Genomic DNA, 26,717 nt, shown 5'->3' on the forward strand with positions numbered 1-26,717 from the left:
AAACAACTTTTTCCCAATTGAAACCTTTTGTGTTTCTATAATTAACATTGCTAACTTGCAATCTTGATCATAATTATCATGCTCCCACTAACATGATGATTATTAGCATAACACTTATGCTCCCACTAGCTTTGACATGTACTCAGAAATCAGCTGACTTTCTTACCAAAGTTCAGATTTCTAATACTAGATTGTTTTGATAATACTTTATCAAAAAAACATACACCTTCCCTTAGATAGCACACTTGTATGTCTGAACAATTATGAAGAGGGATGCCGTAATCATAATGGTTAGACCTTTTTGCCATTTCTCACAACTCCAGGTTAGTGTGCCGGTAAACCACACACGCTCCACTAACGACTTTGAGAATGCAAATATCATAATTGCTATCTATCTAAAATCTACTTAGTGAAAGTGTTTCCTCACCATCATTTTCATGAATCGGAGAGAAACCTTATGACACTTAGATTTAATGGTGTATGTGTTCTTATCCATGTGAATTGTCAAAACCATAGTCACAAGACAAGGATAATGACAAATCCGAACTCATATGGACTGAACTCAATCTTAACTTCTTGCAACCTGGCAGCTCAAGGGCCTGCCATTGCTTCCAAGTTGTTGTGCAACACATTGAGAACTCTAAGAACTCATATGCAAAGCCAACTTTAACTGGAATGGGCACAGAATATGTCAACATGATAGGTTATAAACCTCAAGTTGTGTGCTAGTGAGGAACTTCAAGTTTCATTCTTGATTAGTTCTTGAGACTTTCAAGACCTTTAAGACCCCCACTGTCCTCTTGACCTATAAGACTCCCTTGTCAAACATCCAAGAGATAGTGCGGATTCTAATCAAGACAAACACTTCACACACTTGGCCTTAGTTGGTCTTTGTTTTATCCAAAACATCACAACTTACCAATTTCAAATGTACAAGAGTAGAAAACTTTTACTCTTACATTTGACAAGTGTTTTAAACCTTCTTTAAGACATGTCACTCAAATTACAATCTTGGAGTATGAATCTAAGACTTGTATTGGAACGAAGTATGACTCATCTTCTTGATTTAACCACTTCAACAATTCAAGTTCCTCTTCTTAGTCATAAGAATGCACTAAGATTTTCCTTAGAGAACTAATTTTGATATGGTTTCTTAATCATTAAGATGATCACAAAATTGATACTAAAGTACTCTCCCATCTTTTCAGATTTGAGAAACTTTTATCTTTCTGCCTAAGTTGATTCTTCTTATTCGCTCTACCATACGTTGGAACCTTTTCCAATGTCTCAGAGTTACACTTAAGCTTGTAAGTATAATCATATATACTGAGCTTTAGTAAACTATGACGAATAGTCTTATCAATCTTTTGTGGTGGACTTAATCAGTGCACATGAATATGTACTCGATCCCTTAGTCCATTACTTGACTCACACATCCATGTGAACAAGTAATTAGTCTTAATTTTTCCAATACTTGAAAGTTCTCATTCATCATGCTATACAACTTGCATGATTCCATGTCCCGGTCCAATTGAGACTTTGGATGATGAGAATCTTTCCTTATTTGGTAAATTTAGACATTACCACAAATGAAGGAATCAATTTCATATTTCCACTCTTGCTATTAATGGAATCATATAAGCAACAATTTTTCCTCAAATGCCATTGTAAGGATATTTTAAAATAAATAAAATCAAAAAATTTTCTTTTATTTTAAAACAATGCGGAAAAACTTATCCTTACAATCCATATGAAAACTTGTTGTTATCTATTCCTAAGCAATACCTCATAACTCCTAAGAAGTAGCTCAAGAATCCGATCATCAAACTACGCGATAGAAATCCATCTATGCGATCAGATTCAACATATTCTTTCTTTAAGTTCCTTCACTTTTCTTTGATTCTTAAAACATTACCATGTGACCCAGTCACATCATGTATCAGGAATCTCAGAATAGAAACTTAACAGAGTTAGATTAGTGGATTTTACCTGAAGTAGAGTCAACCTTATTGACTTTAACATCCTTAGGTAAATTTGGCAGCTTCGCAACTAATGACCCTTCCTTTGGCAATATAAACATATGGACCCTTTGATAATGGTACACGGGACTATTACAGACTTAGCCTTTCTCTTTACCATTTGTTCAACTGAGTTGACTATGGCCGATCCCTTTCCATTGGGAAGAGAATGTTTTTCTCGATTTCCTGTGTCACTATTGTCAATGTCCATAAAGTTTCAGGAAGTTGATCTTAGCAAATAGATAAGATCATTAAGGATCTTGTCATAGTCTGTTTCATAGGTGTCCCAAAAGAACTCACTATGTGACTTAGAAAGTAGTTGAACCACAAACTTTCTCAAGACTTTGACACCCAACTCTCCCAACTTGTCAATATGTGACTACATCTCCAAGATGTGACCACACCTAGACCTTGCCTTGCCAATAGGACTTGAGTGATCTTAAACTTTTCAAGAACTTGTGGGTTAGGGAGAATAATTGGAGAAGGTGAAAGAAGTATGATTTCCAAGGGACATGTAACATCCGAAAAATACAACCAATTTAAAATTTTCAAAACAACCTGATTTTCATTGAAATGTTTACGAAAAGGTTTTCAATACAAGTCATTAGAGTATTCCGAGAATCACATTGCTACAAATTCATGAGGAGCGGTACGATCGCGCCTTCGCCTTGCCACAGTCTCCTGAAGAACCTGAAAAACATTAAACCACAACTATAAGCCTGAAAGCTTAGTGAGATACCCCCATAATACCAACCACGTATACGCCCTTCCAGGCTACGACCTTCAGGTCCAAAACATATAAATCATACAGAACATAACAGAACATAGAACAGCCATGCATATCGGGTCTACCGTGTGGCTGGTCCGCCGTATCGGGCCTTCAGTCCAACGGATCCATCCTCCGGGTCTAGTCATGTCCTTCGAGTCTACAGTGGGGTTGGTCCGCCCGCATCGGGCCTTCAACCCACCTGGTCCACTCTCTGAGTCTACAGTGTGACTGGTCCGCCCGCATCGGGCCTTCAGTCGGCCTGGTCCACTCTCCGAGCCTCGGCACGTCTGGTCCGCCCTCGTAGGGCCTACAGCCTATCCGGACCGCTCGCTGGGCCTTCGGAACAACCGGTCCGCCCTGGGTATCTTGGCCTACAGCACAAAGCAGGACCCGCCTCAACCCATCTCCAGTCCAAACAACCATGTGCACAAAACTTACATTCATATAACAGTCATAGTCAACAAACCGAACAAGCAGATCACATAGCATATCATTACCCTAACCGGGTTACCGACCTAACCGGTCACTAGCATAGCATCACTCTGTATATCGGGAAAACTAACCTTAACAAGGCCTCCTAGCATGTACCATCCTAGCTACCAGGATGCAGACACATCAAACAATAACATAATATCCATAACCGAATCTCAATACAATAAAGGGTCGGCCTTGGTGCCTTAGACCCTGTTGATATAATGAGGATAACTCACCTCGAAACTGCCGGCTGAAAAGATAAGATCCTGCTGCTCCGAACTCTGGCACGAACTCCTCCACTAAACATCAAAACATACAACACAATAAATACCCTTAATTACCAAAATACCCCTGGAAGACAACTGGTCAACCTTGGACGAGTCAAAGTCAACCCCTGACTGACCCTACTCGCCGAGTCATCCCGATGACTCGCCGAGTCCTTATGCTCAGAACTTCCCTCAATTAGCGGCCCAACTCGCCGAGTCACCCCAAGACTCGCCGAGTCCAACAACTCTGAGTCCACTCGCACCCAACTCACCGAGTCATCCCTTGACTCACCGATTCATCGACTCAACCAGAAATATTAGGACTCCCTCGACAGGACTCGCCGAGTCCAAATGGACTCGTCGAGTCCAAGGCCATCTTCAACCTACTCGTCGAGTTGTTGTTCCAACTCGTCGAGTCCCAGGCCATCTTCAAGCAACTCGTCGAGTCCACCCATGTGACTCGTCGAGTACCACTTATCTGAATCCATACAGAAGCATTTCAGGCCATGCAATTGATCCAAAACATAGATCCAACCTCCTACAATCCATCCATCACGTAAAGTGGCAAACTTTACGTGAATCTAACGAGATTTAAGCCATATTCACCTTAAAACCAAGGTTTGGGACATGGTGGCTCCACTAAGCACTCAAACACAGGAACTTTAATGCACTCTAGGCCTTCAATATTCCAGATCTGAGGTAGCAACCTCAGATTTATCCTCCAAACTCCAAAACATTCCAAGACATACTCCCCACAAACCCCAAAATGATGAAACTAGGAATGCACAGCCTAAGGACGAAGATATTACCTCCAAAAGATGCCTCAATAGCAGCCAAACTCGAATCCAAGCAAAGCCCTTTGATCCAAGCCACTTCTCCTTCAAGATCTCTTCAAACAACACCTCTCCAAGCTCTAATTTGCTCCACAAATGATCTCTCCACGTATTTAGGGTTTCTGGAACTCAAGGGGGGAATAAGGGAGGCTGTGGAGGGGTATAATGCTCTTTATATAGGGCTCAACCCCGGAAATTAGGGTTTTCTCCATACAGCACCTACTCGCCGAGTCCATCCCATGGACTCGCAGAGTAGGCCACTTGACACGCGACCATGACCGCGACCTGACTCGCCGAGTCATCCATAGACTCGCCGAGTCATCCTCTAAAACTTACACTTTCAGCCCTTCAACTCTACTCTTGCGATTCCGGGATGTTACAATTCTCCCCCACTTAAATTAGGCTTCGTCCTCGAAGCCTTCGGCATTTCATCTTCAAATTACTTCCCACGACGCGCCACTTGACCTTGACCGAACCAAGTCCCTCAAGGTACAACCATAGAACTAGAAGCTCACTTTCTCCTTCCATACGGTGTCCCCACCACCTACTCAACCCGGGCACCAACTGTACCCTCTGATAACCACACTCAACAACCGAGAATTACCCATTATGCCTTACTGCTCCAATTCTCATCTTTCACTTGACTCATATGGCTATAAAGCCACGGACCATCGGATTCCCGATCCGAATTTCACTCTATCCATCCCATGACGACCGAAAGACCCATTCTTCCATTTCGGAGTAACTCCCCCGAGTTCTCCTCTCGCAATCACACACACATGTTGATCTAGCTCTAGCACCCTCAGGTTTGGAAAAACTGATACACTGATGATATCCTCGAACATCCTTCCAGGATGAACTGCTAAAACGTAGCCAAAACCCTGATCAGAATCACACTGAGAGTCCAAGACTCTTTCTCTGTATCCCTTCCGAACCCCTCTCCCTGGCTCTACACCGCTGTATTCCCTCTGCGCCCAGAGCAACATATCAAGTCGAATGAGCTTTTATTCCACCGCCGCAACACACTACTCAAAGACCATCGACGAACCACTCCAATCATAACTCTACACTGCCGCTTTCACTTCCGTGAATTCGCACTCCCTTTTCGGAATTCCATTCCTCCCTCTTTCCTTATCAAGGAAACCACTCGTCCGCCGAGTCACCATGACAGGCACCATGGTGCTCATCCCACGCTACATTACCTCTTTAAAGCGTACCCAACATCCATGCATCACCACTACTCTGACTCTCATCACAGGGACTCTCAAGCCCATGCACTACCTTCACTGCTCAAGATTGCTACCCGGGGCCAGACCTCCCAATGTAATCACACTGCAACATACGCAACCCATAACCTCAATCCGATCCAACAATACTCGCAGAGTCTTCAGCATGACTGGACCGCCTCCCCAGGCCTTCAGCCAATCTGGACCACTCTCAGAATCTTCAGCCAATCTGACTGGACCGTCCTCCGAGCCTTCGGTCTGACTGATACGCCTACTGGCTTATAGTCTATCCGGACCGCTCAACTAGCATTCATCACTCTGAACCATCCCTTTGGGAAATCCTCCCGTGCATACCGTTCTAGCCCTCTAGGGGTTCCGAACTCTATCTCCATCATACATGCTCGATCCCGGCCTGCTCCCATGCCTTCCTCAATCAACTGCTCTAGGTCTGTATTCCGCCCCGCACACCTGTTACTCACTCATACGAGCCTACTCTCGACTGATAGAAATACCGTTGAATTTCCCCAAGCAGCTAAACAACCTCTCAGGCCCAACGATCATCCGGAGAATTTTCAATTCTCCCCCACTTAAGACACTGACAGATAGTCACCGGTTGCCATCACCGATCTCCCCAAGCAACCTTGCAGGAATCAACACATGCACTCAAAAAATGCTTTTCACCAGCACCAACAACTTTCATACAATCATGTCCCCATGCTGCACAACCTGCTCGAAAGGAACCCAATCTTCAACTATCAATTCCTCAGACTACAGAATCTAACTGGCCTTCAAACCAACGCCGCATCCGTCACCAATCCTCACAAAGATAATCAACGATAGCTCGAAGTACAAATCCATAACCATAACGATCCTTCAGGGAACAAAAGATACTAGAACGAAATCTCGATCACAACTCGCCAAACCCTCAAGGAACAATGGATACCACACGAAAACCCGAAACGCAATTCCACGAAACCCACAGATAACAATACTCCACAACAATCATAAATAATCAAAACATCAGAAAGAAACATACCCGCAACAGCAAGCTGAAAAACACGACCCTAAGGCCTTGGGGGCTCCGCTTGTGACAACTGCCAATTCAGGTCATTCTTGGACTCATGCATCTTTATAATAACCATTCATGCACAACATGTCATGACCTAGTAGTATAAATTAGGTCAAAAATCTTGCATAAACTAGGATCCAACTAAGGTCTAGGACTAATATACTTGATACTTACAATTCTAGTAAGTTGCTTAGCTACAATAGGAAATGCCAATACTATAATTAGAATAAAGCTTCAAGCTTTGTTATAATTGAAATAGGGTATAAAACTCTAAAAATAAATTAAAACATTCTAATTATACTTCAACATGTTGTTGAATATCAATCAATGTTCCAAAAACTCTAAACAGCCAAAAATCCAAATTTATAAATCTTAAAGCTTAAAAACTTTATAAAATTTGGCTATAAACTTTCTAATATCAAATTTTATTAATCAAATTATGGATTATACCAATGAAATAGAAATATAAATTACAAGTATTAATCATAATTTATTAGTTAAAAACAAGATTTTTAAATAAATCAAAAATTGCTTAAAGAATCACTTTTATAAAAATTAGATTTTTATAAAAATTAGATTTTTATAAAAATTAAGGAGGGATTTTTTATAAAAATTTGAATTTAGGAGAGAGGAGGCTTTAATGCCTCAAAAATCTGGCCATCTCCCCTCTCCCCATGCACTCTCTTCCCAAAACTCATGATTAAACTCAAACCCACACTCCACCTCTTCTCTCTTCACTCTTCTCACTTCACTCTCTTCACACACTTCACCCTCTTCCTCTCTCTCTCTAAACTCACGAAATTTCTCTCATTTCTCTGCCAAATTTCAAGACTTTGAAGACCTTGAAGTGTTCTTACTTCTCTCAAGATCATAACCAAGGTAAACAACATCATCTTCTTCCATAGTTTGATGATTCTACTTCTTTTCCTTCTTAGTTTTCTCTTCTTTTAGGATTCTATGCCTTTCCATGGCTAGAAATCTTTATTCTCCCCTTGTGGTTTGTAGATTCTCACCATAACACAATGCATGTGTTTGAAATGGTGAAAATCCGGGATCAAACCCATGCAAGGAGTGAAAAAGATGCACATATGATCATGTGACATCAAAATCTAATATTTCATGTTCTTCTCCATCTCTTTTATGTTCATGCATGACCAAAAGCATTTAAACCATTTCTAGTACATATTGAATCCTCATTCATTCCATGCATGTGTTAGAAATCGGATCTTACCAAAGACATGCATGATGTTCTTGTTGAAATACCCTAATAATGCACACAAGCAAACATGCAATCTGCCAGATTACTTTGTTCGACTTTGAACAGTCATAACTCAGTCATTTCTTAACCAAATCATGATATTCTTTTTGTATTGGTTAGTTCCACGAGTTAACTTTCTAACCCAATTGGTCTCACTGTAAAATATTAAATATCCGATTTTTGGCAGATTTTACAAAAAGGTTGCGCATACAGCTCTTTTTCTGTGATCACTATTTTTATCTTGCTTAAACAATGGCCTTAAACCCAACCATAAATCTGAGGAAAAATACCTTAGAAACTTAACATATCTAGTGAATTATGGTTGAAATTTCGTGGCTTAAAACCTCACTGAATGGGCTACACAAATTCATGAACTTCAGCCACATTTACACTTCATGCATTATTGCATGCAACTTTTCTTAAATTGTTTGGAATCATTACCCTCATTTCTCTTCTGAATACATTCTTAACATTTTTACTTTTGAAAGCCCTTGCATGCATGAGATAATCTGGAAAATTTCAAGAGCTTTTGTTATTTATTTGATTTATTAGAATTATTGCTAAAACCAAGGGCATAAATCATATAAAATACTTCCAGAGGTCAATAAATCCTAAATAAATTCATGGATGATACTTATGGGGAATAATGACCCCTCACCAAATTTCAGCAATTTTTGTTACTGTTTCATATGATTTCTAATTTTCTTTTATTTAGGACATGATAAATTACAAAACCACTTTTTAGGATGTGAAAATTGTATCTAACAATTTTCGCATACCTTACTTGTGATGGGTGACTCAAGAAAATAATTTCAAGATTTTTCATCATGTCTAGCTATTTTTCCCAATTTTTGGTAATTATAATGGCTTAAAAATGGGAAAAATAGTTCTGATTATCCAAAATTCATGAAAATTTGCCAGGATATCATATTATATAGTAGGAGGTTACATAAACATTTTGAATATTTTTCTCCACTGTAAACTATTTTTCCCTTATTTTCTAAAGTTAATTGCACTAAAATTCACTTAAATATACATAAATACCCAAAAACCAGTTTATACATTATGAAAACCACTTTTGATATTTTTCCCAAGATATTTATACTGTAAATGATGTTACAAAAATTTATGGTAATTTATTTTAACTGTTTAATAATATTTCTTTAATTAATGACTATTTAAAGGAATAAAACAAGGAAAAATACAAATAACCACTGAAAAATATATTTTATATTTTTCCCAGCCTATTTATGTATAATAACAATTAAATAAAAAGTTTGGGTAATTTTGGAAACTGTTTACTATTTATTTCAATTTTTATTGAAATAAATGCTCAAAAATTATAAAATATAATTAAACAGCTTGGAAATCCATTTTTATAATTTTCCCAGCTTAGTGTTGTGTATTAACAGTTAAATAAAAAGTTTGAGAATTTTTATCCCTCGAATACTATTTTTCGTGAATTTATGTTGTTATTGAGACTTAAAATTTGGAAAATTAACCTTCCAAGGTTGTAATTAATCGCACGACTTGTAAAATTTCAATACATCAGAAAAAGTGTAACAAAATGATATAAATCCAATACTAAAACATAAATTGGCATTTCCCTATATGTAGAGTTTAGTATATTAGCATTAGATATCGACATGGAAACTCACTAGTGCGTGTGTTTGGTGTCGTAGGATCCCGGTAGTAAGACGTTGGTGCATCCCGAAGTACCGCTTGTGTCTACACAAAACATCGTGAGTATTCACGCACTCCCCTATTTTCGGTTTTTATGTTTTGGGGTGGAAAAGCATGTCCAGAAAAACTATTGTTTGCATGTTGTATTTAAATTGATTATTATCAAACATGATTGCTATTGTATTGCTATGTTTCTTTATGTATGTCTATGCAACACGGAACATGAGAACTTATCGTACTAAGGCCCTTCCCTTATCTCTAACCATTAACTCTTTGAGCCAATGGTCGTTATGGATAGCGCTATTAGGAATTGACAACTCCTCACTCGCCCGAATCGCTGGAGTGCATGATACCATATTCATCTATGGAACGATAAGCATAGATCTCGATAGGGCTTCAGTCATAGGTTTGGTTGAGACTCATTGTTTGCTCATACACATACAAACTCGTTTCTCGTTATAGCAATAAACTTGTATTCATTAATAGCAATCAACTTGTTTATCATTGAAGCAATGTACTTGTATTTACGAAAAGCCTTATTGTACGCTCGATTTTATAAACTTGTGATACTCACCAACTATTTTCATAGTTGACGCTCGTTTTACATGCTTTTTCAGGAAATAATTAGTAAGTGGATGTAAAGATTCATCATCATAGAGCATGCTGCATCGTGTTGAAGCTATTATGAAGCTATATTTTGAACAATGTTATTTTGAAAAACTTGTATTTTGTTCTTTTGAAGCTATGGGTTGTAAACTTTTAAATACTGCTATGGTGATGTATCTTTATCTTTTGCAATGAAACCGTTATCGCTGTCATACCTTGCGTTTCCGCTTTAGCGGGGTGTGACAGAAGTGGTATCAGAGCTAAAGTTATAGAGAACATTGGTTTTTCTTTAAGAAAACACAACCTATAACTAAAACTTACAAAGAAATTCTTTTTACATCAAACATATTACTAGTATAATTAGGTCGGGAGTTGTATTATTGGACCTTGATTAAACATAGCCTGATCACCTATGTTTAATTAAGAAAAGATTTATACAAAGCTTGAGCTAATTATAATGGGAATATGTTCAACAAAAATATTTGAGAAAACCTTATTTAAAAATTTCAAAAGGTTAATTTTGGTGTGTGTAAGCATTGCATATTATAGGCATGCATTGTCATTTATTTCATATCTCATTGAAACTATGTCACAGTCCACTATGTCAAGATCGTCATCTTCCCGCGCTACCGCCTCAGCCGATGAATCCGGCTACGTCACTGTTATCCCTCGACGTAATCCCCCCGCCTCGATAGAAGAAGACCCATCAGAGGATACGGAAGATACTGGGAACTTGGTGGAGATCAGCAATGACAACGCCCCGAGTCAACGACGCGAGGCATCACCGACATCGGTGTTGCCACAGCCACCGCTCTATGGACTTCGCATTCGGAGGACAGCGAGGAAGAGTGTCCCCATTCCAGGAAGGATACCCGCCAGCACAGCAGGACATGGCACGGCAGGACCTAGCGGGGTAGGACCCAGCGATGCAGGACCAAGAGCATCCTCACCTCAGCAAGTCATAGGGATACCTGTCCGACAGCCAGGTATGACCCCGGAGGAGTCCCGGAGATTGCAGTCGATAGCAGCAGGCCTACGTCACAGTCTCGCTGTGATAGCTGGGCATCGAGAAGTTTTGGATGAAGTCTTGGCAGGAATGGAAATCCTGTATCAGCATTCGATGGAGACTGCTGACACTGCTAGTGCTGCTAGACGAGAGGCAGGTCATGCGATGACAGCATATTATATGTTTGGTTGGCTATTATTGATTGTGATGTGATAAGGATGGGAGCATCGACAATGGAAAGCTCTAGTAACAAGAGGAAGCCAGCAGATCAGGGAGAGAAGAAGTATGGAGGCAAGTCAGGGAGGAAGCAGAAAGTCTCAAGAAACTTTATGGTAAGAGCCCAGGAGCAAGAACCAGTGAAAACTCAAGGACAAGAAGTGCAGGAGCGAAAGCAGTACTCAGGGTCGCTTCCGAAGTGCAATAAGTGTAACTTCCATCACAAGGGAGCTTGCCCGGTGTGCCAAAACTGTAAGCAAACAGGCCATTACTCGAAGTATTGTAAGGTGAATAAGGAGGGAAAAAGGACATGTTACGAGTGCGGGAGTATTGATCATCTCCGTAGAGCATGTCCTAAACTGAACAATGGACCTGGTAACCATGGACAAGGCCAAGCCAGGCAAAACTTTCAAGGAAATCAAGTTAGACAACCAAGAGGTGTAGCCTTTGTGATTGGTGCAGAAGAAGCTCGTCAGAACCCTGAAGTGATAACAGGTACGTTCCTCCTGAACAACCACTTTGCATCAGTAATATTCGATGCGGGAGCAGATAGGAGTTTTGTTTCTTTAGCATTTAGACCGTTAATTGGCTTGAAATCGGTAAAGATGAGGATTGCATATGCTATTGAACTTGCTGATGGGTATGAAATTAGGGCTAGTAATATAATTCCTGGTTGTACTCTGAATTTAGCTGATAAACTCTTTAGCATTGACCTAATTCCTATAGAGCTAGGTAGTTTTGATGTGATAGTAGGGATGGATTGGTTATCCAAAAATAGAGCAGACATTGGTTGTTATGAGAAAGTCATCAGAGTGCCTCTCCCTAATGGAGAAATCCTTATCATACACGGTGAGAAGCCAGGAAGAAGTTTAAACATAGTATCAAGCGTGAAGGTTCACAAGTACCTGAAGAGGAATTGTATTGCATTCATGGCCCACGTGCTAGAAAGAGAACTAGAAGCTAAGCAACTCAAGGAGATTCCGGTGGTTCAAAACTATCCCGAAGTATTTCCGGAGGAATTGCCCGGTCTACCCCCTTATAGACAGGTCGAATTTCGGATAGACTTAGTTCCCGGAGCGGCACCGGTAGCAAAAGCACCATATCGCCTTGCACCATCCGAGATGCAAGAACTATCCGGACAACTTCAAGAACTTCTAGACAAAGGGTTTATTCGACCAAGTTCTTCACCTTGGGGAGCCCCAGTGTTATTCGTCAAAAAGAAAGATGGTTCGTTCCGAATGTGCATTGATTACAGAGAATTGAACAAGTTGACAATCAAGAATCGATATCCCCTCCCTAGAATAGATGACTTGTTCGATCAGTTGCAGGGCGCTTCCTACTTCTCAAAAATCGACCTTCGGTCAGGGTATCATCAGCTAAGAATTCACGAAGAGGACATTCACAAGACAGCGTTTAGAACCCGTTATGGACATTATGAATTCTTAGTCATGCCTTTTGGACTAACGAACGCACCCGCTGTATTCATGGATTTGATGAATAGGGTCTGTAGACCATACCTAGACAGGTTTATAATTGTCTTTATCGATGACATACTTGTTTACTCGCGGACCAAAGAAGATTACAATAGACATCTAAAGCTAGTGTTGGAGCTGTTGAAGGAACAAAAATTGTATGCCAAGTTCAATAAGTGTGAATTTTGGATTCGGGAAGTACATTTTCTTGGTCATGTGATCGGTGAAAGAGGAATCCATGTAGATCCAGCTAAGATAGAGGCAATCAAGAAATGGGAGGCCCCCAAAACCCCGACAGAAATACGACAATTCCTAGGATTAGCTGGGTACTACAGACGCTTCATTGAGAATTTCTCTAGGATTGCTCAACCATTAACATCTTTGACCCAAAAGGATAGAAAATTTCTCTGGGAAGAGAAACACGAAGAGGCGTTTCAAATCCTGAAAAAACAAGCTGTGCAATGCACCAATTCTGGCTTTACCAGAAGGATCAGAGAACTTTGTGGTGTATTGTGATGCGTCTCATCAAGGATTAGGATGTGTGCTAATGCAAAAAGATAGGGTCATTGCATATGCTTCCAGACAACTCAAACCGCACGAGAAGAATTATACCACCCATGATCTAGAACTAGGAGCAATAGTTTTCGCCCTTAAGATATGGAGGCATTATTTGTACGGAACCAAATGCACCATTTATACCGATCACAAAAGCCTTCAGCATATCCTGGATCAGAAAATGTTAAACATGCGGCAGAGAAGATGGGTAGAGTTGTTTAGTGATTATGATTGTGAGATACGATACCACCCAGGAAAGGCTAACGTAGTAGCCGACGCTCTTAGTAGGAAAGTAAGAGTGAAACCTTCCCGTGTGAGAGCTTTGGGAATGGTAATTCAGACAAGCTTGAAATCTCAAATCATTAATGCCCAGGAGAAAGCGTTATGCAAGGAAAATCTTCCAGGCGAAACTTTACATGGTTTGGAAGAAAGATTTGAAACCAAACCTGATGGAGTTCGTTATTTTAAAGACAGGGTCTGGATTCCAAGGGTTAACAACCTGAGAGACATGGTATTAGAAGAGTCTCATCGATCTAAATACTCCATCCACCCTGGAGCAGATAAGATGTACAAGGATCTTAAAGAGTACTATTGGTGGCCTGGAATGAAAAAGGATATTGCCTTGTACGTCGGGAAGTGTTTGACATGCTCAATAGTCAAAGCTGAACATCAGAAACCTTCCGGGTTGTTGCAACAACCTGAAATTCCCCAATGGAAATGGGAGCAAATATCTATGGACTTTGTTACCAAACTTCCTAGAACTGCTAAAGGTCATGACTCAATTTGGGTCATAGTGGATCGACTGACGAAATCCGCTCACTTTCTCCCTATTCGAGAAGATTTCAAGATGGAAAAATTGGCCCAAATCTACATCGACAAAATTGTTTCTCTGCATGGTGTACCCCTATCTATCATTTCTGATAGAGATAGTCGTTTTACATCTCGATTTTGGTGGATGTTACAGAGGGCACTAGGAACCAAGATAGATTTGAGCACAGCTTACCACCCTCAGACAGATGGGCAAACAGAGAGAACAATACAAACATTGGAAGACATGCTACGAGCGTGTGTCATTGAGTTCAAAGGAAATTGGGATACTCATTTGCCCCTAATTGAGTTTTCCTACAATAACAGTTACCACACGAGTATCCAATGTGCTCCATATGAAGCATTGTATGGACGCAAGTGTCGTTCGCCCTTATGCTGGACAGAAATCGGTGACAGACAGTTGACTAGAGTCGAACTTATCCAGGAAACATCTGACAAGATTACTATCATCAAAGATAAGCTTAAAGCTGCTAGAGATCGTCAGAAAAGTTATGCGGATAATCGTCGAAAACCATTAGAATTCCAAGTAGGAGACAAGGTACTTTTAAAAGTGTCGCCTTGGAAAGGGCTTGTGCGTTTTGGTAAGAAAGGAAAACTAAGCCCGAGATATGTTGGACCCTTTGAAATCCTTGAAAGGATTGGTCCAGTAGCGTATAAACTCCAATTGCCCCAAGAGTTAAGCGCCATTCACGACACATTCCACGTCTCCAACCTTAAGAAATGTCTAGCCGACGAAACATTAATAGTACCCCTGGAGGAAATTAAGATCAATGATAAGCTGAGCTTCGTTGAGGAACCGATAGAAATCCTTGACAGGGAGGTAAAACAACTTAAGCGGAGTAAGATCCCGATTGTGAAAGTTCGATGGAACTCAAAACGCGGGCCGGAGTACACCTGGGAGCGCGAGGATTACATAAAGGAAAAGTATCCGCAACTATTCCCATGCGATGACAAGCGATGATATAGAATGAATTTCGGGACGAAATTCTTTTTAAGTGGGGGATACTGTGACAACTGCCAATTCAGGTCATTCTTGGACTCATGCATCTTTATAATAACCATTCATGCACAACATGTCATGACCTAGTAGTATAAATTAGGTCAAAAATCTTGCATAAACTAGGATCCAACTAAGGTCTAGGACTAATATACTTGATACTTACAATTCTAGTAAGTTGCTTAGCTACAATAGGAAATGCCAATACTATAATTAGAATAAAGCTTCAAGCTTTGTTATAATTGAAATAGGGTATAAAACTCTAAAAATAAATTAAAACATTCTAATTATACTTCAACATGTTGTTGAATATCAATCAATGTTCCAAAAACTCTAAACAGCCAAAAATCCAAATTTATAAATCTTAAAGCTTAAAAACTTTATAAAATTTGGCTATAAACTTTCTAATATCAAATTTTATTAATCAAATTATGGATTATACCAATGAAATAGAAATATAAATTACAAGTATTAATCATAATTTATTAGTTAAAAACAAGATTTTTAAATAAATCAAAAATTGCTTAAAGAATCACTTTTATAAAAATTAGATTTTTATAAAAATTAGATTTTTATAAAAATTAAGGAGGGATTTTTTATAAAAATTTGAATTTAGGAGAGAGGAGGCTTTAATGCCTCAAAAATCTGGCCATCTCCCCTCTCCCCATGCACTCTCTTCCCAAAACTCATGATTAAACTCAAACCCACACTCCACCTCTTCTCTCTTCACTCTTCTCACTTCACTCTCTTCACACACTTCACCCTCTTCCTCTCTCTCTCTAAACTCACGAAATTTCTCTCATTTCTCTGCCAAATTTCAAGACTTTGAAGACCTTGAAGTGTTCTTACTTCTCTCAAGATCATAACCAAGGTAAACAACATCATCTTCTTCCATAGTTTGATGATTCTACTTCTTTTCCTTCTTAGTTTTCTCTTCTTTTAGGATTCTATGCCTTTCCATGGCTAGAAATCTTTATTCTCCCCTTGTGGTTTGTAGATTCTCACCATAACACAATGCATGTGTTTGAAATGGTGAAAATCCGGGATCAAACCCATGCAAGGAGTGAAAAAGATGCACATATGATCATGTGACATCAAAATCTAATATTTCATGTTCTTCTCCATCTCTTTTATGTTCATGCATGACCAAAAGCATTTAAACCATTTCTAGTACATATTGAATCCTCATTCATTCCATGCATGTGTTAGAAATCGGATCTTACCAAAGACATGCATGATGTTCTTGTTGAAATACCCTAATAATGCACACAAGCAAACATGCAATCTGCCAGATTACTTTGTTCGACTTTGAACAGTCATAACTCAGTCATTTCTTAACCAAATCATGATATTCTTTTTGTATTGGTTAGTTCCACGAGTTAACTTTCTAACCCAATTGGTCTCACTGTAAAATATTAAATATCCGATTTTTGGCAGATTTTACAAAAAGGTTGCGCATACAGCTCTTTTTCTGTGATCACTATTTTTATCTTGCTTAAACAATGGCCTTAAACCCAACCATAAATCTGAGGAAAAATACCTTAGAAACTTAACATATCTAGTGAATTATGGTTGAAATTTCGTGGCTTAAAACCTCACTGAATGGGCTACACAAATTCATGAACTTCAGCCACATTTACACTTCATGCATTATTGCATGCAACTTTTCTTAAATTGTTTGGAATCATTACCCTCATTTCTCTTCTGAATACATTCTTAACATTTTTACTTTTGAAAGCCCTTGCATGCATGAGATAATCTGGAAAATTTCAAGAGCTTTTGTTATTTATTTGATTTATTAGAATTATTGCTAAAACCAAGGGCATAAATCATATAAAATACTTCCAGAGGTCAATAAATCCTAAATAAATTCATGGATGATACTTATGGGGAATAATGACCCCTCACCAAATTTCAGCAATTTTTGTTACTGTTTCATATGATTTCTAATTTTCTTTTATTTAGGACATGATAAATTACAAAACCACTTTTTAGGATGTGAAAATTGTATCTAACAATTTTCGCATACCTTACTTGTGATGGGTGACTCAAGAAAATAATTTCAAGATTTTTCATCATGTCTAGCTATTTTTCCCAATTTTTGGTAATTATAATGGCTTAAAAATGGGAAAAATAGTTCTGATTATCCAAAATTCATGAAAATTTGCCAGGATATCATATTATATAGTAGGAGGTTACATAAACATTTTGAATATTTTTCTCCACTGTAAACTATTTTTCCCTTATTTTCTAAAGTTAATTGCACTAAAATTCACTTAAATATACATAAATACCCAAAAACCAGTTTATACATTATGAAAACCACTTTTGATATTTTTCCCAAGATATTTATACTGTAAATGATGTTACAAAAATTTATGGTAATTTATTTTAACTGTTTAATAATATTTCTTTAATTAATGACTATTTAAAGGAATAAAACAAGGAAAAATACAAATAACCACTGAAAAATATATTTTATATTTTTCCCAGCCTATTTATGTATAATAACAATTAAATAAAAAGTTTGGGTAATTTTGGAAACTGTTTACTATTTATTTCAATTTTTATTGAAATAAATGCTCAAAAATTATAAAATATAATTAAACAGCTTGGAAATCCATTTTTATAATTTTCCCAGCTTAGTGTTGTGTATTAACAGTTAAATAAAAAGTTTGAGAATTTTTATCCCTCGAATACTATTTTTCGTGAATTTATGTTGTTATTGAGACTTAAAATTTGGAAAATTAACCTTCCAAGGTTGTAATTAATCGCACGACTTGTAAAATTTCAATACATCAGAAAAAGTGTAACAAAATGATATAAATCCAATACTAAAACATAAATTGGCATTTCCCTATATGTAGAGTTTAGTATATTAGCATTAGATATCGACATGGAAACTCACTAGTGCGTGTGTTTGGTATCGTAGGATCCCGGTAGTAAGACGTTGGTGCATCCCGAAGTACCGCTTGTGTCTACACAAAACATCGTGAGTATTCACGCACTCCCCTATTTTCGGTTTTTATGTTTTGGGGTGGAAAAGCATGTCCAGAAAAACTATTGTTTGCATGTTGTATTTAAATTGATTATTATCAAACATGATTGCTATTGTATTGCTATGTTTCTTTATGTATGTCTATGCAACACGGAACATGAGAACTTATCGTACTAAGGCCCTTCCCTTATCTCTAACCATTAACTCTTTGAGCCAATGGTCGTTATGGATAGCGCTATTAGGAATTGACAACTCCTCACTCGCCCGAATCGCTGGAGTGCATGATACCATATTCATCTATGGAACGATAAGCATAGATCTCGATAGGGCTTCAGTCATAGGTTTGGTTGAGACTCATTGTTTGCTCATACACATACAAACTCGTTTCTCGTTATAGCAATAAACTTGTATTCATTAATAGCAATCAACTTGTTTATCATTGAAGCAATGTACTTGTATTTACGAAAAGCCTTATTGTACGCTCGATTTTATAAACTTGTGATACTCACCAACTATTTTCATAGTTGACGCTCGTTTTACATGCTTTTTCAGGAAATAATTAGTAAGTGGATGTAAAGATTCATCATCATAGAGCATGCTGCATCGTGTTGAAGCTATTATGAAGCTATATTTTGAACAATGTTATTTTGAAAAACTTGTATTTTGTTCTTTTGAAGCTATGGGTTGTAAACTTTTAAATACTGCTATGGTGATGTATCTTTATCTTTTGCAATGAAACCGTTATCGCTGTCATACCTTGCGTTTCCGCTTTAGCGGGGTGTGACAGAAGTGGTATCAGAGCTAAAGTTATAGAGAACATTGGTTTTTCTTTAAGAAAACACAACCTATAACTAAAACTTACAAAGAAATTCTTTTTACATCAAACATATTACTAGTATAATTAGGTCGGGAGTTGTATTATTGGACCTTGATTAAACATAGCCTGATCACCTATGTTTAATTAAGAAAAGATTTATACAAAGCTTGAGCTAATTATAATGGGAATATGTTCAACAAAAATATTTGAGAAAACCTTATTTAAAAATTTCAAAAGGTTAATTTTGGTGTGTGTAAGCATTGCATATTATAGGCATGCATTGTCATTTATTTCATATCTCATTGAAACTATGTCACAGTCCACTATGTCAAGATCGTCATCTTCCCGCGCTACCGCCTCAGCCGATGAATCCGGCTACGTCACTGTTATCCCTCGACGTAATCCCCCCGCCTCGATAGAAGAAGACCCATCAGAGGATACGGAAGATACTGGGAACTCGGTGGAGATCAGCAATGACAACGCCCCGAGTCAACGACGCGAGGCATCACCGACATCGGTGTTGCCACAGCCACCGCTCTATGGACTTCGCATTCGGAGGACAGCGAGGAAGAGTGTCCCCATTCCAGGAAGGATACCCGCCAGCACAGCAGGACATGGCACGGCAGGACCTAGCGGGGTAGGACCCAGCGATGCAGGACCAAGAGCATCCTCACCTCAGCAAGTCATAGGGATACCTGTCCGACAGCCAGGTATGACCCCGGAGGAGTCCCGGAGATTGCAGTCGATAGCAGCAGGCCTACGTCACAGTCTCGCTGTGATAGCTGGGCATCGAGAAGTTTTGGATGAAGTCTTGGCAGGAATGGAAATCCTGTATCAGCATTCGATGGAGACTGCTGACACTGCTAGTGCTGCTAGACGAGAGGCAGGTCATGCGATGACAGCATATTATATGTTTGGTTGGCTATTATTGATTGTGATGTGATAAGGATGGGAGCATCGACAATGGAAAGCTCTAGTAGCAAGAGGAAGCCAGCAGATCAGGGAGAGAAGAAGTATGGAGGCAAGTCAGGGAGGAAGCAGAAAGTCTCAAGAAACTTTATGGTAAGAGCCCAGGAGCAAGAACCAGTGAAAACTCAAGGACAAGAAGTGCAGGAGCGAAAGCAGTACTCAGGGTCGCTTCCGAAGTGCAATAAGTGTAACTTCCATCACAAGGGAGCTTGCCCGGTGTGCCAAAACTGTAAGCAAACAGGCCATTACTCGAAGTATTGTAAGGTGAATAAGGAGGGAAAAAGGACATGTTACGAGTGCGGGAGTATTGATCATCTCCGTAGAGCATGTCCTAAACTGAACAATGGACCTGGTAACCATGGACAAGGCCAAGCCAGGCAAAACTTTCAAGGAAATCAAGTTAGACAACCAAGAGGTGTAGCCTTTGTGATTGGTGCAGAAGAAGCTCGTCAGAACCCTGAAGTGATAACAGGTACGTTCCTCCTGAACAACCACTTTGCATCAGTAATATTCGATGCGGGAGCAGATAGGAGTTTTGTTTCTTTAGCATTTAGACCGTTAATTGGCTTGAAATCGGTAAAGATGAGGATTGCATATGCTATTGAACTTGCTGATGGGTATGAAATTAGGGCTAGTAATATAATTCCTGGTTGTACTCTGAATTTAGCTGATAAACTCTTTAGCATTGACCTAATTCCTATAGAGCTAGGTAGTTTTGATGTGATAGTAGGGATGGATTGGTTATCCAAAAATAGAGCAGACATTGGTTGTTATGAGAAAGTCATCAGAGTGCCTCTCCCTAATGGAGAAATCCTTATCATACACGGTGAGAAGCCAGGAAGAAGTTTAAACATAGTATCAAGCGTGAAGGTTCACAAGTACCTGAAGAGGAATTGTATTGCATTCATGGCCCACGTGCTAGAAAGAGAACTAGAAGCTAAGCAACTCAAGGAGATTCCGGTGGTTCAAAACTATCCCGAAGTATTTCCGGAGGAATTGCCCGGTCTACCCCCTTATAGACAGGTCGAATTTCGGATAGACTTAGTTCCCGGAGCGGCACCGGTAGCAAAAGCACCATATCGCCTTGCACCATCCGAGATGCAAGAACTATCCGGACAACTTCAAGAACTTCTAGACAAAGGGTTTATTCGACCAAGTTCTTCACCTTGGGGAGCCCCAGTGTTATTCGTCAAAAAGAAAGATGGTTCGTTCCGAATGTGCATTGATTACAGAGAATTGAACAAGTTGACAATCAAGAATCGATATCCCCTCCCTAGAATAGATGACTTGTTCGATCAGTTGCAGGGCGCTTCCTACTTCTCAAAAATCGACCTTCGGTCAGGGTATCATCAGCTAAGAATTCACGAAGAGGACATTCACAAGACAGCGTTTAGAACCCGTTATGGACATTATGAATTCTTAGTCATGCCTTTTGGACTAACGAACGCACCCGCTGTATTCATGGATTTGATGAATAGGGTCTGTAGACCATACCTAGACAGGTTTATAATTGTCTTTATCGATGACATACTTGTTTACTCGCGGACCAAAGAAGATTACAATAGACATCTAAAGCTAGTGTTGGAGCTGTTGAAGGAACAAAAATTGTATGCCAAGTTCAATAAGTGTGAATTTTGGATTCGGGAAGTACATTTTCTTGGTCATGTGATCGGTGAAAGAGGAATCCATGTAGATCCAGCTAAGATAGAGGCAATCAAGAAATGGGAGGCCCCCAAAACCCCGACAGAAATACGACAATTCCTAGGATTAGCTGGGTACTACAGACGCTTCATTGAGAATTTCTCTAGGATTGCTCAACCATTAACATCTTTGACCCAAAAGGATAGAAAATTTCTCTGGGAAGAGAAACACGAAGAGGCGTTTCAAATCCTGAAAAAACAAGCTGTGCAATGCACCAATTCTGGCTTTACCAGAAGGATCAGAGAACTTTGTGGTGTATTGTGATGCGTCTCATCAAGGATTAGGATGTGTGCTAATGCAAAAAGATAGGGTCATTGCATATGCTTCCAGACAACTCAAACCGCACGAGAAGAATTATACCACCCATGATCTAGAACTAGGAGCAATAGTTTTCGCCCTTAAGATATGGAGGCATTATTTGTACGGAACCAAATGCACCATTTATACCGATCACAAAAGCCTTCAGCATATCCTGGATCAGAAAATGTTAAACATGCGGCAGAGAAGATGGGTAGAGTTGTTTAGTGATTATGATTGTGAGATACGATACCACCCAGGAAAGGCTAACGTAGTAGCCGACGCTCTTAGTAGGAAAGTAAGAGTGAAACCTTCCCGTGTGAGAGCTTTGGGAATGGTAATTCAGACAAGCTTGAAATCTCAAATCATTAATGCCCAGGAGAAAGCGTTATGCAAGGAAAATCTTCCAGGCGAAACTTTACATGGTTTGGAAGAAAGATTTGAAACCAAACCTGATGGAGTTCGTTATTTTAAAGACAGGGTCTGGATTCCAAGGGTTAACAACCTGAGAGACATGGTATTAGAAGAGTCTCATCGATCTAAATACTCCATCCACCCTGGAGCAGATAAGATGTACAAGGATCTTAAAGAGTACTATTGGTGGCCTGGAATGAAAAAGGATATTGCCTTGTACGTCGGGAAGTGTTTGACATGCTCAATAGTCAAAGCTGAACATCAGAAACCTTCCGGGTTGTTGCAACAACCTGAAATTCCCCAATGGAAATGGGAGCAAATATCTATGGACTTTGTTACCAAACTTCCTAGAACTGCTAAAGGTCATGACTCAATTTGGGTCATAGTGGATCGACTGACGAAATCCGCTCACTTTCTCCCTATTCGAGAAGATTTCAAGATGGAAAAATTGGCCCAAATCTACATCGACAAAATTGTTTCTCTGCATGGTGTACCCCTATCTATCATTTCTGATAGAGATAGTCGTTTTACATCTCGATTTTGGTGGATGTTACAGAGGGCACTAGGAACCAAGATAGATTTGAGCACAGCTTACCACCCTCAGACAGATGGGCAAACAGAGAGAACAATACAAACATTGGAAGACATGCTACGAGCGTGTGTCATTGAGTTCAAAGGAAATTGGGATACTCATTTGCCCCTAATTGAGTTTTCCTACAATAACAGTTACCACACGAGTATCCAATGTGCTCCATATGAAGCATTGTATGGACGCAAGTGTCGTTCGCCCTTATGCTGGACAGAAATCGGTGACAGACAGTTGACTAGAGTCGAACTTATCCAGGAAACATCTGACAAGATTACTATCATCAAAGATAAGCTTAAAGCTGCTAGAGATCGTCAGAAAAGTTATGCGGATAATCGTCGAAAACCATTAGAATTCCAAGTAGGAGACAAGGTACTTTTAAAAGTGTCGCCTTGGAAAGGGCTTGTGCGTTTTGGTAAGAAAGGAAAACTAAGCCCGAGATATGTTGGACCCTTTGAAATCCTTGAAAGGATTGGTCCAGTAGCGTATAAACTCCAATTGCCCCAAGAGTTAAGCGCCATTCACGACACATTCCACGTCTCCAACCTTAAGAAATGTCTAGCCGACGAAACATTAATAGTACCCCTGGAGGAAATTAAGATCAATGATAAGCTGAGCTTCGTTGAGGAACCGATAGAAATCCTTGACAGGGAGGTAAAACAACTTAAGCGGAGTAAGATCCCGATTGTGAAAGTTCGATGGAACTCAAAACGCGGGCCGGAGTACACCTGGGAGCGCGAGGATTACATAAAGGAAAAGTATCCGCAACTATTCCCATGCGATGACAAGCGATGATATAGAATGAATTTCGGGACGAAATTCTTTTTAAGTGGGGGATACTGTGACAACTGCCAATTCAGGTCATTCTTGGACTCATGCATCTTTATAATAACCATTCATGCACAACATGTCATGACCTAGTAGTATAAATTAGGTCAAAAATCTTGCATAAACTAGGATCCAACTAAGGTCTAGGACTAATATACTTGATACTTACAATTCTAGTAAGTTGCTTAGCTACAATAGGAAATGCCAATACTATAATTAGAATAAAGCTTCAAGCTTTGTTATAATTGAAATAGGGTATAAAACTCTAAAAATAAATTAAAACATTCTAATTATACTTCAACATGTTGTTGAATATCAATCAATGTTCCAAAAACTCTAAACAGCCAAAAATCCAAATTTATAAATCTTAAAGCTTAAAAACTTTATAAAATTTGGCTATAAACTTTCTAATATCAAATTTTATTAATCAAATTATGGATTATACCAATGAAATAGAAATATAAATTACAAGTATTAATCATAATTTATTAGTTAAAAACAAGATTTTTAAATAAATCAAAAATTGCTTAAAGAATCACTTTTATAAAAATTAGATTTTTATAAAAATTAGATTTTTATAAAAATTAAGGAGGGATTTTTTATAAAAATTTGAATTTAGGAGAGAGGAGGCTTTAATGCCTCAAAAATCTGGCCATCTCCCCTCTCCCCATGCACTCTCTTCCCAAAACTCATGATTAAACTCAAACCCACACTCCACCTCTTCTCTCTTCACTCTTCTCACTTCACTCTCTTCACACACTTCACCCTCTTCCTCTCTCTCTCTAAACTCACGAAATTTCTCTCATTTCTCTGCCAAATTTCAAGACTTTGAAGACCTTGAAGTGTTCTTACTTCTCTCAAGATCATAACCAAGGTAAACAACATCATCTTCTTCCATAGTTTGATGATTCTACTTCTTTTCCTTCTTAGTTTTCTCTTCTTTTAGGATTCTATGCCTTTCCATGGCTAGAAATCTTTATTCTCCCCTTGTGGTTTGTAGATTCTCACCATAACACAATGCATGTGTTTGAAATGGTGAAAATCCGGGATCAAACCCATGCAAGGAGTGAAAAAGATGCACATATGATCATGTGACATCAAAATCTAATATTTCATGTTCTTCTCCATCTCTTTTATGTTCATGCATGACCAAAAGCATTTAAACCATTTCTAGTACATATTGAATCCTCATTCATTCCATGCATGTGTTAGAAATCGGATCTTACCAAAGACATGCATGATGTTCTTGTTGAAATACCCTAATAATGCACACAAGCAAACATGCAATCTGCCAGATTACTTTGTTCGACTTTGAACAGTCATAACTCAGTCATTTCTTAACCAAATCATGATATTCTTTTTGTATTGGTTAGTTCCACGAGTTAACTTTCTAACCCAATTGGTCTCACTGTAAAATATTAAATATCCGATTTTTGGCAGATTTTACAAAAAGGTTGCGCATACAGCTCTTTTTCTGTGATCACTATTTTTATCTTGCTTAAACAATGGCCTTAAACCCAACCATAAATCTGAGGAAAAATACCTTAGAAACTTAACATATCTAGTGAATTATGGTTGAAATTTCGTGGCTTAAAACCTCACTGAATGGGCTACACAAATTCATGAACTTCAGCCACATTTACACTTCATGCATTATTGCATGCAACTTTTCTTAAATTGTTTGGAATCATTACCCTCATTTCTCTTCTGAATACATTCTTAACATTTTTACTTTTGAAAGCCCTTGCATGCATGAGATAATCTGGAAAATTTCAAGAGCTTTTGTTATTTATTTGATTTATTAGAATTATTGCTAAAACCAAGGGCATAAATCATATAAAATACTTCCAGAGGTCAATAAATCCTAAATAAATTCATGGATGATACTTATGGGGAATAATGACCCCTCACCAAATTTCAGCAATTTTTGTTACTGTTTCATATGATTTCTAATTTTCTTTTATTTAGGACATGATAAATTACAAAACCACTTTTTAGGATGTGAAAATTGTATCTAACAATTTTCGCATACCTTACTTGTGATGGGTGACTCAAGAAAATAATTTCAAGATTTTTCATCATGTCTAGCTATTTTTCCCAATTTTTGGTAATTATAATGGCTTAAAAATGGGAAAAATAGTTCTGATTATCCAAAATTCATGAAAATTTGCCAGGATATCATATTATATAGTAGGAGGTTACATAAACATTTTGAATATTTTTCTCCACTGTAAACTATTTTTCCCTTATTTTCTAAAGTTAATTGCACTAAAATTCACTTAAATATACATAAATACCCAAAAACCAGTTTATACATTATGAAAACCACTTTTGATATTTTTCCCAAGATATTTATACTGTAAATGATGTTACAAAAATTTATGGTAATTTATTTTAACTGTTTAATAATATTTCTTTAATTAATGACTATTTAAAGGAATAAAACAAGGAAAAATACAAATAACCACTGAAAAATATATTTTATATTTTTCCCAGCCTATTTATGTATAATAACAATTAAATAAAAAGTTTGGGTAATTTTGGAAACTGTTTACTATTTATTTCAATTTTTATTGAAATAAATGCTCAAAAATTATAAAATATAATTAAACAGCTTGGAAATCCATTTTTATAATTTTCCCAGCTTAGTGTTGTGTATTAACAGTTAAATAAAAAGTTTGAGAATTTTTATCCCTCGAATACTATTTTTCGTGAATTTATGTTGTTATTGAGACTTAAAATTTGGAAAATTAACCTTCCAAGGTTGTAATTAATCGCACGACTTGTAAAATTTCAATACATCAGAAAAAGTGTAACAAAATGATATAAAT

The sequence above is a fragment of the Lactuca saligna genome, chromosome 5 (genome assembly GCF_052625555.1).
Source record: "Lactuca saligna cultivar CGN05327 chromosome 5, ASM5262555v1, whole genome shotgun sequence".
NCBI classification, from domain to species: Eukaryota; Viridiplantae; Streptophyta; class Magnoliopsida; order Asterales; family Asteraceae; genus Lactuca; species Lactuca saligna.